At 42.6% G+C, this 16,674-nt stretch overlaps 1 long non-coding RNA gene across 1 annotated transcript in view; it reads left to right on the top strand.

Annotated features, from left to right (window-relative positions):
• Window positions 1-2,956: 2,956 nt before the first annotated feature.
• The window catches only part of LOC112485762, a 15,602-nt gene continuing 1,884 nt past the window's right edge, over window positions 2,957-16,674 (top strand). The window contains exons 1-4 of the long non-coding RNA XR_003048527.1: window positions 2,957-3,046; window positions 6,666-6,800; window positions 14,830-14,961; window positions 15,797-15,945. This is a non-coding gene — a long non-coding RNA (uncharacterized LOC112485762). The remainder of the gene's footprint in view (window positions 3,047-6,665; window positions 6,801-14,829; window positions 14,962-15,796; window positions 15,946-16,674) is intronic.

The raw sequence follows: 16,674 nt of genomic DNA, 5'->3' as shown, positions 1-16,674 counted from the left end.
TATATAAAACAATATTTGCACAGCTGCATTAACTAGGGACTTTTGTGATCCAAAAGGGTTAGTTGAGAATGACTATACTCATAGACTAGAACACTATATATAATTTATCATACAGTTAATTCAAGTCTTGTTTGTATTTAATAACACAGAAGTCTTTGGAGTGTGATCAGCAATCCCACTACCTACATCTGTGGGCTTAGATCCATATCTGCATGTACATGAACATCCAAAACATGTTGGGAGGAAAGGGTGTGGCTTGTTCAAAATGCTGGTTCCAGGGTCTGACCACAAACCCCCTACTGAATGCCAGGTGAGGCCTAATCCTCTACAGGTATACATTCTCTCCAAAAGATGCTTGGGCCCATTAAGCTTTGAGAATATCTGCCCTAAACTGCTGACAGAGGCTTTGCTCCCTCTCCTTGAGGAACCAGTCCCAGTTTGACACAGGTGGATTTCTCCTTTTTTCGCCTGCTTTTTGCAGGCCCCTTCTTAGAGACTCTTACTGCTCTTGTCCTACTGGTTTGGACTGACATAACCACGTTTTATGGGGCTTGTGTTTTTAGTCTCTGCTTCAGAACTTATTCAAGGGTCACTATAAGTACAAGCCTTTATCTACCATGGTGTCGAGAGTAAATGCCTATTGCTAATAACGAATTAATCCCACTGGCATCTACACACTCTTCTCTGATCTGAGCCTCTGTATCTACCTGGTCTCAGGTTCAGAGAAAAGTCAGGACACAGGCCTCTGTGCTTGGGCTTCCATCATCAAAGAATGTTTTGTTTCCACAACCTTTGGTGGCAAATGAATTTCATCTCTGGGACCCAAGATGGAAATAGATTTTTCCCATTGGGTAGAACCCAAATACCATGATACATTGACTAGCCCACCACCACCACCTCCCTTCACCCAGCTGACTCGGCTCCAGTGTTCCTGATTAACCATTTAAATCCCACTATGTATGTCTCCTCATACATCTTCATATGTGCACATAGGTTTCTGCACTGTGAACTTTTTAAGGGCAAGGATTATGTATGACAGACCTTTTGATCCCCAACAACAAACCCAAGTCCTGTCTCATAAAAGGTGATCCGACAGTATTTGTCAATCTTGTATATATGCGCTATAATATGTAATACATAATATAATATATATAATAACAAGTAGTCAATTTCTAGGCCACTATGTTGTTTTTCTTTCTTCATAATGCTTATTATTATCTAAAATTGCCAAGTATGTTTATTGGTAGAGTCATTTATTGCCCCCTCCCCCTGACACACATTAGAATGTAAACCCACCCCAAGTATTGAGCTGAATCATCCCCCCAAAATTCATATATTAAAGCCTTGACCCCCAGTACTTCTGAAAGTGACTATATTTGGAGATAAAATTCTAAAAGAGATAATTAAGGTAATTAAGATAAAATGAGGTCATTAAGGTGGGACCTAATTCCATAGTGGCTGGTGTTCTCATAAGAATTGTAAATTAGGACACAGACATGTACAGAGGGTAGACCATGCCGTGAAAATACAAGGAGAAAATGGCCTTTTCCAAGCTAAGGAGAGAAGCCTCAGAAAAAAACAACCCTGCCAACACCTTGATCTCAGACTCCTACCCTCCAAAACTGTGAGAAAAATAATTTTTTGTTGTTCAAGCCACCCAATCTGTGGTACTTTGTTAAGGCAGCCCAAGCAGACTAATACAGCGAGAAAGAAAGAGTCTGCCTTAGTTATTCTTGTAGCCCCAGCAACTGGAAGAGTTCCTGTCACATAAAGTACAGGTACTTCATAATTACTGAATGAACACTCTGAAAATACAAACTATTTATAGTTCCCCCCAAGTACACATCTGAGCCTTTCTGTATGCTGTTCCTCAACCCCTTTCTCCATCCAGCCAAGGAAATCCTGTATTTCCTTCAAAACTCAGTTTAGACTCATATTCTTATGCAACATCCTTGACCTCACTGGACAGAATTCATCACTCTCTTCTCTGTGCTGTTCTGAACTTGTACACAAGTCTCTACATCATTGTAACTGCTAGGCTATGAGCCTGACTTCAGAAACCATATTCAACTCTGATCCCTGCCATCTAGTACCAGGCCTGGTGCCAAGGAACAGATTAAACGGCCGAGCTCTTTGAATCTTTCGCTTAAATGTAGATAGTCCCTGTCCACAAGTGACTTACTGCCTGATGGGGGACAGATCCATAAACACTCATGTCTGATACATGCCACTGTGAAAATGATTACTAAGCCCAAGATAGAGCTGTTCCTGCCCAAGGTGCAATCTCGCAAACCAAAACTTAGATAATTTTCATGTCCCTTTAAATGCTCTGCCGGGCCAGAAATGCAGTCAGCCGACCCCCAGATGCCAAGCCAACTCTAGGATCTATACTTATTTCCTTGTTCCTTCTCACTCAAAACAAAGTTAACTACATTACCAGAGCAAAGGGGCCCGTCTGCCTGCACGTATCTAAGTCCAGAGAGACACACACGGGTTTTGCAGCAAAGAAAGTAAAGGTTTCTTTTAGAGAGTTGCAAGTGCCAGAGACACTGGTGATCTACCTCTCAAAGACCTGGCCTTCTGATGTCTTGAGGGGAATAGATTATGTAGAGGAAAAATCCTTAGTCATGGAAACTAAGGGAATCTGGGCCATGGGTGTAGTGGATGCTACTGACTGGATGGGGCTAATTGATCCTTGTGTCCAGTTCTGGAAATAGGTGTGGTATCATCCCATCTGGTCCTGTGGTGGGTGGGGCTGAAACATACCTGAAGCCAAGATGTTATCCTTAGTTTAATGGAAACTAGTGATCAATAGACCTGAGGCTTTATTCCTAAAAGATTTGACACTGGCCAAGAACCTTATGTCCTTATGTCCTACGGCTTAATGATTAATGGAGTTAGCCTACAATGGTGAAAGAATAAGGATGGAAAAAGCAAATGAGTCACAATGCCATTAACTTGGCAAAGTCTGCTTGACTCGGAAAAAAACTGTCTTAAAGAAATGAAGTCTGCGTGCGGTTACAACTACATGGCCCCAGACAATCAGGTATTTTCTATTTTTCTCTTCCTTGTTTTTTATTCTTTATTCTATAAAAGACCCTGCCCCATTTTGCAGTTCTCTAAATGGACACTCCCCTCCATGAAGTATTAAATAAGTTTGTTTGTATCATCTAAACTGTCTTTTTAAATCACTTTTTAACACTGGATACTCAACAAAAATTTATTGGATTGAAATTAATTTCGATCCAAATCGTTGCTACCATATTCACATTATTTGGTTTGTTTAGAATGCCCACTTCTTTCCAAACAAACCACCCCCATTTTTCATAGCAAAACTTAAGGCCTAACACTCCTAGTATTCTCTATCCTGTTATTCCAGAACTCACCGAGCTCCTAGAGTTATTTCTGACTACGATTCAATATAAGAAACCAGAGCTCAGCCCAGACTTGAGGCTGGTCACATCTCTTCCATCATGGATCCCAGAGCACTTCTTGACTCAGAAGCCTGCAACAGCCAGGTCTCTTCCTGCCATGCACTGACCCAGCCTGGGAAGGCCACTCAACCCCACAAGAGTGACATAAAGCCAGCCTGGGTAGTCATAGCCTGCATTTTGCCTTAAGGAACAAAATCTGCATGTAAAGAAAACATTGAGTAGAACCATCTGCCCTCCCCTGTAGCTTGAAAGAAGCTGCATGTGGACTCCCTAATCCTTCCTCTCTCCCCTCAGCCAGGAATGAATTTCATTTGGAGGCAAAATTAGGGGGGCTGTGAGAGAGAGGAAGCAGAGAGAGGTAGGCCAGCCACATCTGGATAGCTTTTCTCTGTAAATTCAGAAGACTGCAGGGAATCACTTTCTCCCCTTGACAAAGGAAATGGCCCATGGTAGGGAATTGATGACTTGCAAATCTCATGCAAGGGAAGAGGTTATTGTGCCTCAAGGTTTTAGGGGCTTAGAAAAAAAAATACAGAGCAAATAATTTAAATGGGGCAGCTGTTTACAGGACTAGAAACCCCACCACCAGTACCAGTCAGCAGAAAGCGCAGTTTTGGAGGCTTGGTGTCTTCAGCACAGTCCATGGTGAATATCCATTCATTCAGTTATTCAGCAAAAATGTCTTAAGATATGCTTAAGGTTTTTTGCCAGGCAAAATGCTTGATGCTAGGGAAATAGCCATGGGCTTACATTCATTTTCATCACTGACAGCCTCAGGGGAAACAGTCGTGTCAACAATAATATGCAGACCACCAGTCTCAAGCAATCATCTAGAAACAAGGGCAGATCTGTTGTTAAGTATTATAAATGAGGTCTTTGAGAAAATGATTTACTTGACCAGTACCTTGACTTTGAGGGAGGGGTGGTATGAGACAAAGCTTGGAAGAGCAGGGTACAAAGCTGGATCCTGAAGATTGTCCATTCTGCCTAAAAGAAAAGCACAGCAGTGTGAACGTCAGTGGCACACTTGAGCAAAGGAAGTTGGATCTACTTTTGGGGATAACCTAATCTAAGAGAGTTGCCATAAGAAGTGTTCCTGGAAAGCAGACCTTCCAGGCGGGATTCTGGAACTGAAATACTCACAGGTCAGATGGCAATAAGGAACCTATTGCTGGTAGTGAATGGGGAGGTGATAACCCCTAGAAGTACAAAGTGCTACGACAGAGGTGGGTTGGAAGGAAGTGAAGCATGGAGACATCGAATGATACGAGGGCAATGGTAATTATAAGGATTGTAGATTTGGTTAGCTGTGATTAGCGGTTTTAGAAGTCTTCATATAAGGAAAATGATAGCTCAGTTAGCCAACTATCTATCCAAATTTGCTGTGAAAGTCAAGAAGCCTCCAGGACAGTTGGGATGGCTCTTTGAAACTTAGACACAAATTTGGCCTCTAGCGAATGAGAAAGAGGTAACAAAACTGCGTAGGCAGAGTACTGAGGAAAGGATCAGAAGGTTAAGGAAAGTAAGAACGTTAGGATGCTGTTTTCATGTGAGACCATTCAGCATCTCAGTTTACTGCAGACACCTCAAGTCCTCATTTTGTGTCTGTAGGTCAAAAGAGTTCTGCATTTTGGAAGAGCTAGAGTTCCTCCTTTTAATCTGGACCTTTCTTGAAGGTGCCAGTTTTTCAGGTCACCTGGCAAATAGGTAAGAGCAATACACCCAAATATGGCATCAACTGGCTCCGAATTTTTAAGAAGCCCACTTAGCATCATGCCTCCTTCACCGTGGAAAAGAGAATAGGGAGACCATTTTGTGTCTGGAGGAGACATTTGACCATGTTCTAGATCAGAGGTCTGCAAACTAAGACCAACAGACCAAACCAAGCCCTCAGCCTGTTTTTATAAATAAAAGTTTGTTGGAACAGAGTCATGCACATTGGTTTGCATATTGTCTATGGCTGCTTCCTCTCTATAACAACAGAGTTAAGCAAGTTGCAAGACAGACTGTGTTCCCTTTTCAGAGAACTCTGCTCTAAGTCACTGGAGCTATATAGAGCTCAATTTCACAGGATGTATAGCTCACCATCTGTACACGTGTATCTTGCCAAACATCTAGGTTATCTGCTATTTCTAGGTCTTACCTAGAGTAGAGAAAGAATAAGTTTCCCTCAACCATCTTAGGGTCTCTGGCTGGATCTGAAAATTGAACTGAAAAAGACAGATTAACAAAAGAAAAGCATATACTTTTTTTTAATTTTTAAATGTACATGGGAGCCTTCACAAGAGAATGAAGACCTGAAGAAGTGACCAGAGGAGGAAGCTTTTATATCTTTTAGAAAATAAACAAACAAATTTGACAAGACAAAGGAGTGTGGGCTTGAGTAGTAAATGGCGAAGAGATAACATTCAAGATAAAGATTAGTTTAACAAGGTTTGTTTGTACAGATTTCTTGACCCCAAAGTCTCCATTTGTGGTGGTAAGAACATCTGTCTTCCTCAAGTACAGGGAGGGTACCTCTCACATGGGAGTTTTATGACATGTTTCAGGGAAGAAGGGCAAGGAAGGATGGTGACAGTGACTTTCCTGCTTTGGCCATTTTCTCAGACTCCTTCAGCCTAGAATATGCAATATGTCAAGGTGCCATATTTTAGGGTAGCATGTCCTGAAGACCATCATTACAAAATGTCATCAAGCTATTACATAGTGTCATCGAGCTTGTGGAAATTCTCACGTGATGTACTATAAGATGGTGAGGCCATCAAGATTCTACAGAAGAAACTAGCACAGATCTGGAGAACTGACAATTCCCTGAATTGGGAGAGTAGTATATTACTAATCGACCTACCAGATGAAAGCAAATTGCCTCTAATGTTCGCTGTGATTCAGAATGGAGAAAACGCATTTGCCAGCTCAATAGCTACATATCCAATGTTAGGGGCTGTATCACTTAGCTGTAGAAGAATACATCTGAAACAGCAGCTGCGATTGGAGCCGCCACCTAATTACCATTATGACAAACTATTATCATCTCAAGAATTCTTTTAACCTGACAAATGAAAAATTAAGTGGGCATGAGCAAAGAAGCACCTTGAATGTATCTTCCAAGTCTTTGATAATTGTAATAATGTTTTCAACTCTCCTCAGAAATGTGTTATTGCTTTTGATTTTTTTATTTTTGTGTAACTGGTGAATGTTAATGGCTTCTATGTAATCTTTTCTCCATGGTAGGCCTTATCATGGGTCAGGAAGCTGTGTGGGAATTCTGTCAATTGCTAAAGATATCCATTCCAGCTATTACCCACCCTGGGTTAATAACGACAAGGAGATTCAGTGCCCTGTTGTCCTTCTATGAAGAGAACTCAGGTGAGATCTCTATTTATTTCTTGACCTACCAAAGTCTTTCTTCATGCCCCATGTTAGGTGGTAAACCATAGTACAGTTCTGAATCCTTAGCTTTAACTTGGAGTCAGTACCAAATAGAATTCCTTTAGCCACTTCTTCTCTAACCCAGTAGCTCGGGGAACTGAGTCACGTGCAGGATTAGAGAGGTGGTGAATAGGATTACGGCTCAAGTCAGTCTCTGTTCCATGCTTGTCAAATTTACAGTCCAACAGGAGACACAAAAATTATATATGGAAATGTTTACTGCTGCATTACAATATATCACAATATGAATATAGAGTACTGTGAGAGTATGTAGTTGGGTAAGCTGCTCGGGTCCAGGCAAAAAAACTCCCAAGAAAAATGGCATTTAAGCTAAAACCTAAAAGATAAATAACTGAACAATCAAAGCGCAAAAAGCATAATAGTATACTCTCAATTTTGTCCCAATTTTATTTCTAAAATTATATATATTTAATTATATATAAAAACTATATATTTAATTATATATAATTACACATATGTTTAATTATATGTATAGGAAGTATCCCTCTACTCAGTTTGGGGCACATCATTTATATTCTGGGAACTGGGAATTGAGGGTACGATGTGATAATTTATATGTATATATGTAATATGTATATATGCACTCATAGAAAAATGTCTAGAAAGACATATAACAAAGTGTCGATGGTGGTATCGCTACAAGTTTGAGATATAAGTAGATTTTTCCCCCTATAAATATTTCTCTATATGATTATTTTCCACATATACAAAAAAAGCAGTTACTGTTTTTGTATAAGGAAAAAACAGTGACTCATTTGTTTTTTCAAAGAGAGAGAAGACAGTGCATCGATTTTTAAGCCATCTGACCTCTTGACTGTCCCCTCCAGCAGGGTCTAGCAGTACCCATCTCTGCATCACACCTGTTATCGTGAACTTCAGACCTGAAATCTAAAGATCAGTAAGTGGTGTCAGACTTGCTCAGGACTGCAACGTTGAGCACTTTATTCCTGAGCCAAGGGCGGCAGCTCTGACACTAGGCAAACATTCAGCACTCTGTCTTCCCGGCACATCTTGGCACTGGCTGTCCCCTGGAGAGTGTGAATCCTGGGGCCAAGTACCCCTGGGAGAAACGGGATGTCAGAGTCTCCATGTGCATCTCCCACCTTGACCTACAAGACTGGTGCAGGCTGCTGTTAGTCAAAATTCCACTGGCCTCAAATAGAATACATGGTTGGGCCAACAGCTTAACCACCTTTGCACTAGGGATCATCAAAACATCTTGAACTCTTTCCTTAATATTTTGGGTTTGTCAAAACTCTCAGTCATGCTTGGCTGATTAATTCTAAATGCACGCTTAAAAAGAAGCAGGGGAAAGCAAATGGGATCCTTATGTTTTTGATTCATTCACACCTAATTCAGCCAGATGTGGGGGAAGGGCAGGGAAGGGTACCAGATGCTCTGCATTTGATTATGAAGTATTCTGTCAAGACAGGAGGCTGACAGGGACCTGGGTGCCAATAGAAAGACAGAAAACCTGGGTTCTTGTTCAATCTTTACGAAATGCCTTTTCTGCTCCAGGTCCTATACTGGGCACCGCAGATACAAAGATGAGCCAGACAGACCCCTTGCCCTTGAAGGATTCGAAGTGCAATGTCAGGGATGACTACATCAGCATATAACTCCCCAAAGGAGTGCCAGGAATCTACAGGGTATGCTAGGACTTCAAGAAGGAGGAATCAGTTCTTCCCAGAGTGTAGAGAAGGGCTTCATAGATAATAATGTGCTAATGATCACCATCCATTGAGTATTTTTCATGTGCATTAGTTACCTAGGGCTGCCTGAACAAATTGCCACAAACTATGTAGCTTAAAATAACAGAAATTAATTCTCTCACAGTTCAGGATGCCAGAAATCAAGGTATCAGTAGGGTCGGTTTCGTATGAAGGCTTTGATGGGAGAATCTGTTCCATGCCTCTCTCCTAGCTTCTGTTGGCTCTCAGCAATCATTGGTGTTCCTTGGCTTATAGCCGCGTCACTCCAACCTCTGCTTCCTTAAGCAAGTGACCTTCTTCACTGTCTCTGTGTGTCTCTTCTTCTTATAAAGACACCAGTCATTGGATTTAGGACATACCCTAAATCTAGTTTGAATTCATCTCAAGATCTTATTTCCAAATATATTTAAATTCACAAAACAGGGAGGTCAGAACTTGAACATATCCTTTTGGGGGACCAAACAGTATACCATGTTTCAGCCCCTGCATACATACGTGATGTAATTCCTACTACAATCCTGTAAGGCAGATATTATCATTAGCCCTATATTACAGATGAGGAAACAGAAATTTTAAAAGGTAAATGGTTTATCAAAGGTCACACAGCCAGTAAAGCAAAAAGCAAGGTTTGAACAGAAGTCAGACAGATTCCAGAGCCCTGTTCTTAGCCAGCATGTTACTCTCCTGAATTGCATCTTGAATGGTGGGTAGCCATTTACCAGGCAGATGATGAAGTACTTGGAAGTAACTCATTTCAAGGAGAAGGAGCTGCAAGGACAAAGGCTTGAAGGAGGGAGTCCTTTTCTTAAGTCTGTCACTGATTCATTGTGTGATTTGGGGCAAGCCACTTTTCCTCTCTGACTGAGTTGCCTTGCCTGCCTCCTGTTGTTCACGTACCACTGCCAGAGCCACATGACTCTCCTCTAAAGGTTCAGCTCCATCCCAGACTCTAGAACTTATCCTGTCCTCACTCAGGGGACTTTAACTCAGGACACTCCACTTTAAACCAGTCTGCCTTCTAATCCCACTCCAGTACAAAGCACCTGTGTGGTTGACTCTCCTCCCTATAATAATGGTCACTAAGGGCTATGCTAAGTGCTCTACATGCATTGTCTTATTTAATACCCACAACAACCTTATGAGGAGAGTACTGTCACCATCCTTAGTCCACAGATAGAGAAAGTGAGGCTTGGAGAATTTGCTACTTGTCTGTGATCATACAGCTGTGAAGTGACAGAATTGAAATTCAAGCTCCTGAGACCTAACCCCATAATGTACACTCATGCTGACTAAACAACATCACCTTAGGCACTTGTCTCACTCATTTCGCCCTCCAGCACTCAGCACAGGACCTGGCATTTAGCCCGTGCACCATGGCCAGATCATCTCACCCTGAGGCCAATTTTTCTACATCATCAATTGCTCATCACCATCTTCTCTAGAGACCACTCTTCCCTGTGGACCTGGACTGCATGCATTCTTGCATTTGAGCTCACTTTTGAATGTTTGCAACTCCCACGTTTGGTCTGTTCTCTGATGCCAGGACCCTACTTCTCAAGCCCATTCCTCTACAGACCCAATAATAGTGTCTCATTCAAAAGTGCACCTCAGATTCACTTGGAAAAAGAGAGTATTGAATCAGGTGCGCTTCTAGTTTAAATTCTATTCAAAGTCATGATTTATACATGCCAGTCAAAATAAATCGCTGCTCTGGCCAGTTGATGATAGATGATAGATAGAGGATAAATAGATGATGGATGGATGGAGGGATGGATGGATGGATGGATGGATGGATGGATGGATGGATGGATGGATGGATGATGGTGTGATAGATAGATAGATAGATAGATAGATAGATAGATAGATAGATAGATAGATAGATAGATAGACAGACAGACAGACAGATGGACAGACAGACAGGTAAGTAGAAAAAGGAACATTTCTGCTCCCACCCACATCTCCACAGCTGGGCTAGGGGAGAGAGTGAAAAGGTTGAAGGAAAAAGTGTCTGCTAAAAAATGAAGGGATTAAAATCCATCAGGAAAAGAATAGGTCCCTGATCCCTGTTACTGCTCCCCACACATACTAAGGTGTGTCATCACCAGTTTTGTCTGTTTTCAGAAACAGTTAGATAATATTTGTCTGTATCTCATCTCCAGCACTGGTCCCATGCTGGAGGCCAGGCATACAGATATATATGACACAGTATGAATCCTCAATGAACTCACATTACTGAGAAGCCCTCAGTCACACAGCATAGGCTGCAAGGAAATGAGATCGAGTTTGGGAGGCTGTGAGGGCAGACGGGTAACCAGAGACCTCAGGCTTCCCAACTCAGGGCCAGATACAGGTGGAGAATGAAAAAAACATACAGGCTGAGTTCAAAGTCCAATGGGACCCCTTCTCTCGGCACACAACTCAAGGGAGAGGATTTGCTGAGGTAAGGGGGAGTTCTGGAATGGGACAGCTGTCTGGATGCAAGGGGTAATGTAGTTCCTGAGGCCTGGTCCCAAGAAGGCTTTCTCAGAGAGCCAAGGCTGCCATGGGCTCTGCAGATGGTGCCCCATCTTTTCTCAGAGCCAGGGCAATGGACTGCAGGTGCATGGAGCCCACCTTCCCTTTTGGTGCCCTCCTCCTTGCCTCGCCTCCCTTCTCCTTCTTTTCCCAGTCTACTCTCCTTAGAGAACTTTTGATCAATCCTCTCTTGGAGGAAGCAGGGGCAGCACCAAGGGGAGACATTACTGCCATGGCTCTTGACTGTTATTCTATTTGGAGCATATGCCAGGCCCTCCTATGTTGACACCCCTCTAACCCCCAATACTGCAGCCCTATGGGCTCCTGCAGTGCAAAGGCCACAATTTCCATACTTAACACCTATCCAGCTTCTTCCACTGGCCACTGGGCTCTTCGTGCTTGGTTGATGGGACCACTGACAGGAAGAGGTGAAAAATGCTCTCTCTTCCTCAGGGGTCAGTATCTCCTCACGCTGTTTCACAAGAGATACTGTGGTTGTGACACTGTAGAGGGTAAGTCCAGTGCCAGGTCACCTGTCACTGTGGCCTCCTTTCCTTCTACTTCTACCCCCAAGCGTGTGCTATGTTCTTACCACATTGAACCAATTTGGCCCTGCTCCCTAAGTGGACACATCCTTGCAATCCTTTGGGCCTTTGTTCATGCTGTTTCTTCTGCCACATGCCTTGCTTCACCTTCAAGCTCCTACTTATCTTTTAAGACTCAGCTTAAATGTTATCTTTTCTATAAATCTCTGCCAGTTCTCCCAGAGAGACTCACCCCTGGTTTTGGGTTTCTGAAGGTCTTGCTTCTTATGTAAAGCACTTTGCATCACATATGTTTCCTTTCCCATCTCTCCCAAATAGACTCATTGCTTTATTTCTATTTCCCCAGCATAGGACAGAGTAACTGGTACGTAGTAGGTGCTCAGTCCATGTTTATGACATGGATGTGTAGACAGAAAGCAGTTAAATGTGATTTCCAAGTGTATGGACACCATTAGAGCCAGTGGAAATGCAACTTTCCTCTCCAGCCCTGACCCTCTCCAGCCTGGGCTCCGCCTCCCCAATGTCTCTCCTGAGGTTAAAACACCATACACAGGCAATAACGTCCACTTTTAAGCAGGTGTGGTGGCCTCTCCCCTAGAAAACAAAACACGTTCTCTGAGCTCCCCTGTGGGTTTTCCACCACTGATCTGATTTTCAACACTGACCATCTTTGGACTAATGAAAGCCATTTAACTCACAAATTTCCAGAGGCTGCCTTCCCTCCAACAGAGATGGATAATTGAGTGCTCACTCACCATCAGCTAGCATCAGAAAGCCCTGGGCCAGACTGGAACATGGAGGTAAATTGGACCCAAGCTCACCTTCAAGTGGGGCTGGCAGACCAGTGAATGAACATGCATAATACAGTGTGATTCAGCGGGGAAAAAAAGAACTCCCAGGGCACAGAGCAAGGGAGGGTGGGTGCATGTGGGAGAACCAAAGAAAGGACATCAAACCAAGCTCAGAGAGTCCAAGGAGGCTTCCTGGCAGAGGCAATACCTAATCTGTAGTTTTAAGCATGTACAATCACAGGACCTTAGACAATTTTAGATCTAGGCCCCTGAGATATCTGGGGAGTCCCCCAGGTAATGTCAGGAACAAGGATGAGACATTGTTCACCCAGCCACCCAGAACCAGTCATTTCTATTGGGCAGGAGAGGCCCATGGCATAAAATTTTTTAATAGTTGCCTGGGTTTCTGCTGTCTCTGCTTCTGATGCAGCCCAGGTCCCATGGCTCAGAGCCTTGGGATTCAAAGACTTCTAGTTGTCTGTCACATGTCTCACTTTTAGCCTTTTCAAAAGGCCAGACCGTCAGAGGCCTTATCAAATATACCGTGTGTTTTAGAATTAGCGTAGACAGGGAAGTCAATCCACTGGTTTTCAATTAATTTCTGGGTGTGTGATCTTGGTCAAGCCATTTAACTTAGTCTCAGTCACAATTGAGAGCAGATTATCAAGTTGTACACCTTAAATACATACAATTTTTAATTGTCAACTATAACTCCTGTTAAAGGAAAATAATAATAATAATAATAATAATAATAATAATAATAATAATAATGATGATGAAAGGAGATAAAGGATAAAAACCTTATCTTTCAAGCCTCTTTCTTTCCGTTTATCACACCATGCTCTTTCTTGCCTTCTCGCACGTCTTCCCTCGGCTGGAAGATACTACCCCAATTTGCCTGGATAGCTCCCACTCATCTTCTAGGCCTCCCCCTGCGTAACTCCTCAGGAGAGCTTCCACAGAAACCTCAGACCCAAGTTCCTTGTATCACAAAGGCTCACAGCAACTGGAATTTCTCTTATATCATAATCAGTGAACTTGAACACTGAACAGGTCATGACATCTTTGCCACGCAACTATAACAACAGAACTTATCTCTCTTTTTCAATGCCATCTAACCCATCTAACCGACAGTGTCTGGCCTATGGCAGGTGCACAATAAACACCTACTGAATGAATGCATAAGTAAACAAATAAATGGTAACAGTGTCGATGGGTATTACTATTATTATATTCTCAGTCTACCACTGAGACTTTATAACTTTATTGCCTCATCTGTAAAATGAGAAGAATGAAACTCAAAACAACCCTGTAAAATAGCTATTGACCTAATATAGAACTCAGAAAAGTGTTCATACCCAAAATTGAGTCACTTGCACCAAGACCCACATCACCAAACCAAGACTTAATTATAGTTTCAGCTCTCCCAGAGATGGGATCTTAAACCAGGAAATCAAGAATTACCTGATCAGCACTAGTTAGGCAACCTGCCCGACAGATTCCTGCCATCCCCTAAAGGAAAGTATCCCTGTGATACCAGTTTGCTTTTTGCCTAGTATAACTTACTTGTTCCTGCTCTTGTCTGCCTGTAAAAGTTTTTCATTTTGTACATCTCTTAGAGCTCCTTTCTATTTGCTAGATTAGATGCTTCCTGATTCAAATCAATCTTTGCTTAAACTTGAAAAATGTGTAATATGCCTCAGTTTATCTTTTAACAGGAGAGAATCAACAAGTGATAGAGTCTATTATCTTAAGGGCAAAACAGAAGTAAAGCCTTTGTTTCTGAACCCACAGAGATCCTTTTCCCATGTTTTTAAAGGTCAGAAAAATATTGTGTGATCCTCACCCCCTAACTACCTAGTAGTCTCCAGGAGATGCTTGAAGGAAGAACATGCCCATGGCTAGTCCAGGCCTGCTGTGCTGACCACTGCAGCTGTCTCGGTTTGGAGGCTAAAGCAGATCTGCACACTCCTGCTTCTGGCCAGAGCAGCAAGGCGGAGAGGGGACATTGCCAACAGCCTTGTGCAGATTCATCATTTTGAATCCTCATTCTTAACATATGTTTTCGATCTCACACAAAACATGGCTTTCTGGTTTCCATTACCTTTGTTTCATTTTAGAATTTAATGTTTTTTATAGCCTGGGGAAGGGAGGGGCATGCAAGCAAGTCAGTGAGAGTGTGAGTGTGTATGCTTTTTATGTTTCCATCAGAAGAAAGAGAGATGAGAAAGCCAAGAAACCAGTGATAGTAAGCTTGCCTTCGACTCCATCATTGAGTCATCAAGGATTTATTGAGCACTTACTTTGTGCATGCAGATAAACAGGATAAAAATGTGACCCACACATGGTCTCTGCTGTAGTAATTTGCAATTGAATGAAGCAGATAAACTGGCTCACGGCATCATAATTCAAGACAGATTTTTCTCCTGGAAGAGAAGAAGAGGAAAAAAGGAGGGGATAAAAGAAGGAAAAGAAGAAAGAAATGAAGAAAGAATAAGGCAGTGTAGGAATAAGGGTAAGAAACTAAGATGTATTGTGATTTCCTATGTGCCAGGCACTGTGCTAAGTACCTTACATCTTGTATTTTGTTTAATGTTCATAACAGCTCGTTAAGGGAAGCCCATTTGCCATTTTACAGGTGAGAAAATAGAGACCTAGTTGACACCCAGGGTGTCACAGCTGGTAGAGCAATCTGGAGGTGTTGCACAGGCCACCGAACTGGTGGTGCCGGCTTGGTTCTGCTATGCAGATAAGACCCTCCTTCTTGTTTGCATGCACAAGGGGCCCAGAGCTCAGTTAGTCCCCTGGCTCCTTGAAGGCTGCCCAGAAGCACTGAAAGTTAAAACCGATGAATATTAGATCATTAATCCAACCCGCTTGTGGAAAAACTGAGACCCAGAGACAAGTGGAGATTTGCCTGCGGTCTTGTGGAGGGGTCGTAAGAGACCTGAGGTCCAGTCCTTCCCATCGAAAGCCCACAGCAAAGGCAGCAATACCAATAGCTATGGCATTAATTGTTTCCAGACCATGAAAGACTGTAGTTCACCCTCCTCGCTCTGTCTCACTCTGACTGAAGCATTCCCAGGTCAGCTGAGCAGAAAGGTTTGTTTTGGCAGAAATCTGGGTGCTGTCCAGCTCGATAATCACCCGTGTTAACACACCATTATGTGTGTCGTTAACAGACTTGGCAACTGGGACTTTGCTTTTTTCTTTACATTTTCTTTTTATTTTCAAAAAATAGAAAAATAAAATATAACCCCCATGTGTGAATCAGAAAGGCTAGCCACACAGGTGCATGTTGATTCTGCCTAGAAAGGAGGCTTTCCCTAAACCACATCTTTTCTACTCAGGAAGTATCTCAGGACTTTGTTCTTGAAGGAAGCTCTGTCTGTCATCACGGGTGGGGGTTGCTGCTCATGGCCGGGAATTCCATCCAGCCTTTTCTCCTGTGGCTCCCCAGCACCCTCTCAGTACCAGCCCAGCTGACGAAATTGAAAAGGTAAGGGCTATGGGGTCAGACAGACTTGAAATGAAAGACTGGCTTCATCCCTTTGTGGCTTGTGAGAACCTGATCGAGATTTAATGTCTCTGAACCTCAGTCTCCTCATCTGGAGATGGGGGTAACAATGAGACATCATATGTCATCCTTCAATCATTTGTTTATAAGCAGATACTCACTTATTTAAAAGAAAAAGAAAAAAAAAGAAAGCAGTTTAAAAATAATATTGTATGCCTTCTTTAGCAGGCCTTATTTTAAGGACTCAGGACATAAAGATAAATCAAACCCAGTCCTTGCTTTCCAAAAGTTTATAGGCTCATAGGGGAGCTAAATATAAAGCAACTGAATTCAATCATTATGCCACAAATACACACTAAATTAACCCAATTGCAATGTTAACACCCTGGTCCAGGCCACATGTTCTCTTGCCTTTACCACTGCAGTCACCTCCCAATTGGTCTCTGGTTCCCTCCCTTGCTTCTCTACTGTCTATTCTCAACAGAACAGCTGGTATGAGCCTTTTAAAACACCAGTCTGATCATGTCATTCTCCTGTTCAAAACCTCCCAACGACTTCCCTAACCGTGGAGTAGAGTGGAAATCCAAAGAAGGGCCCGTGATCTGGGACCTCCTCTGTCACTCCCCTTCTCACTCACTGTACTACAGCCACAGTGGTCTGCTTGCTATTCCTTGAGCATACCTAGAAATCTCCCATTTCGAATTCTTTATT

Source organism: Pteropus alecto, unplaced genomic scaffold, assembly GCF_000325575.1.
Source record: "Pteropus alecto unplaced genomic scaffold, ASM32557v1 scaffold25, whole genome shotgun sequence".
NCBI classification, from domain to species: domain Eukaryota; kingdom Metazoa; phylum Chordata; class Mammalia; order Chiroptera; family Pteropodidae; genus Pteropus; species Pteropus alecto.
The sequence above is the reverse complement of the archived record's forward strand: the minus strand, read 5'-3'. Positions and strand labels throughout refer to the sequence as shown.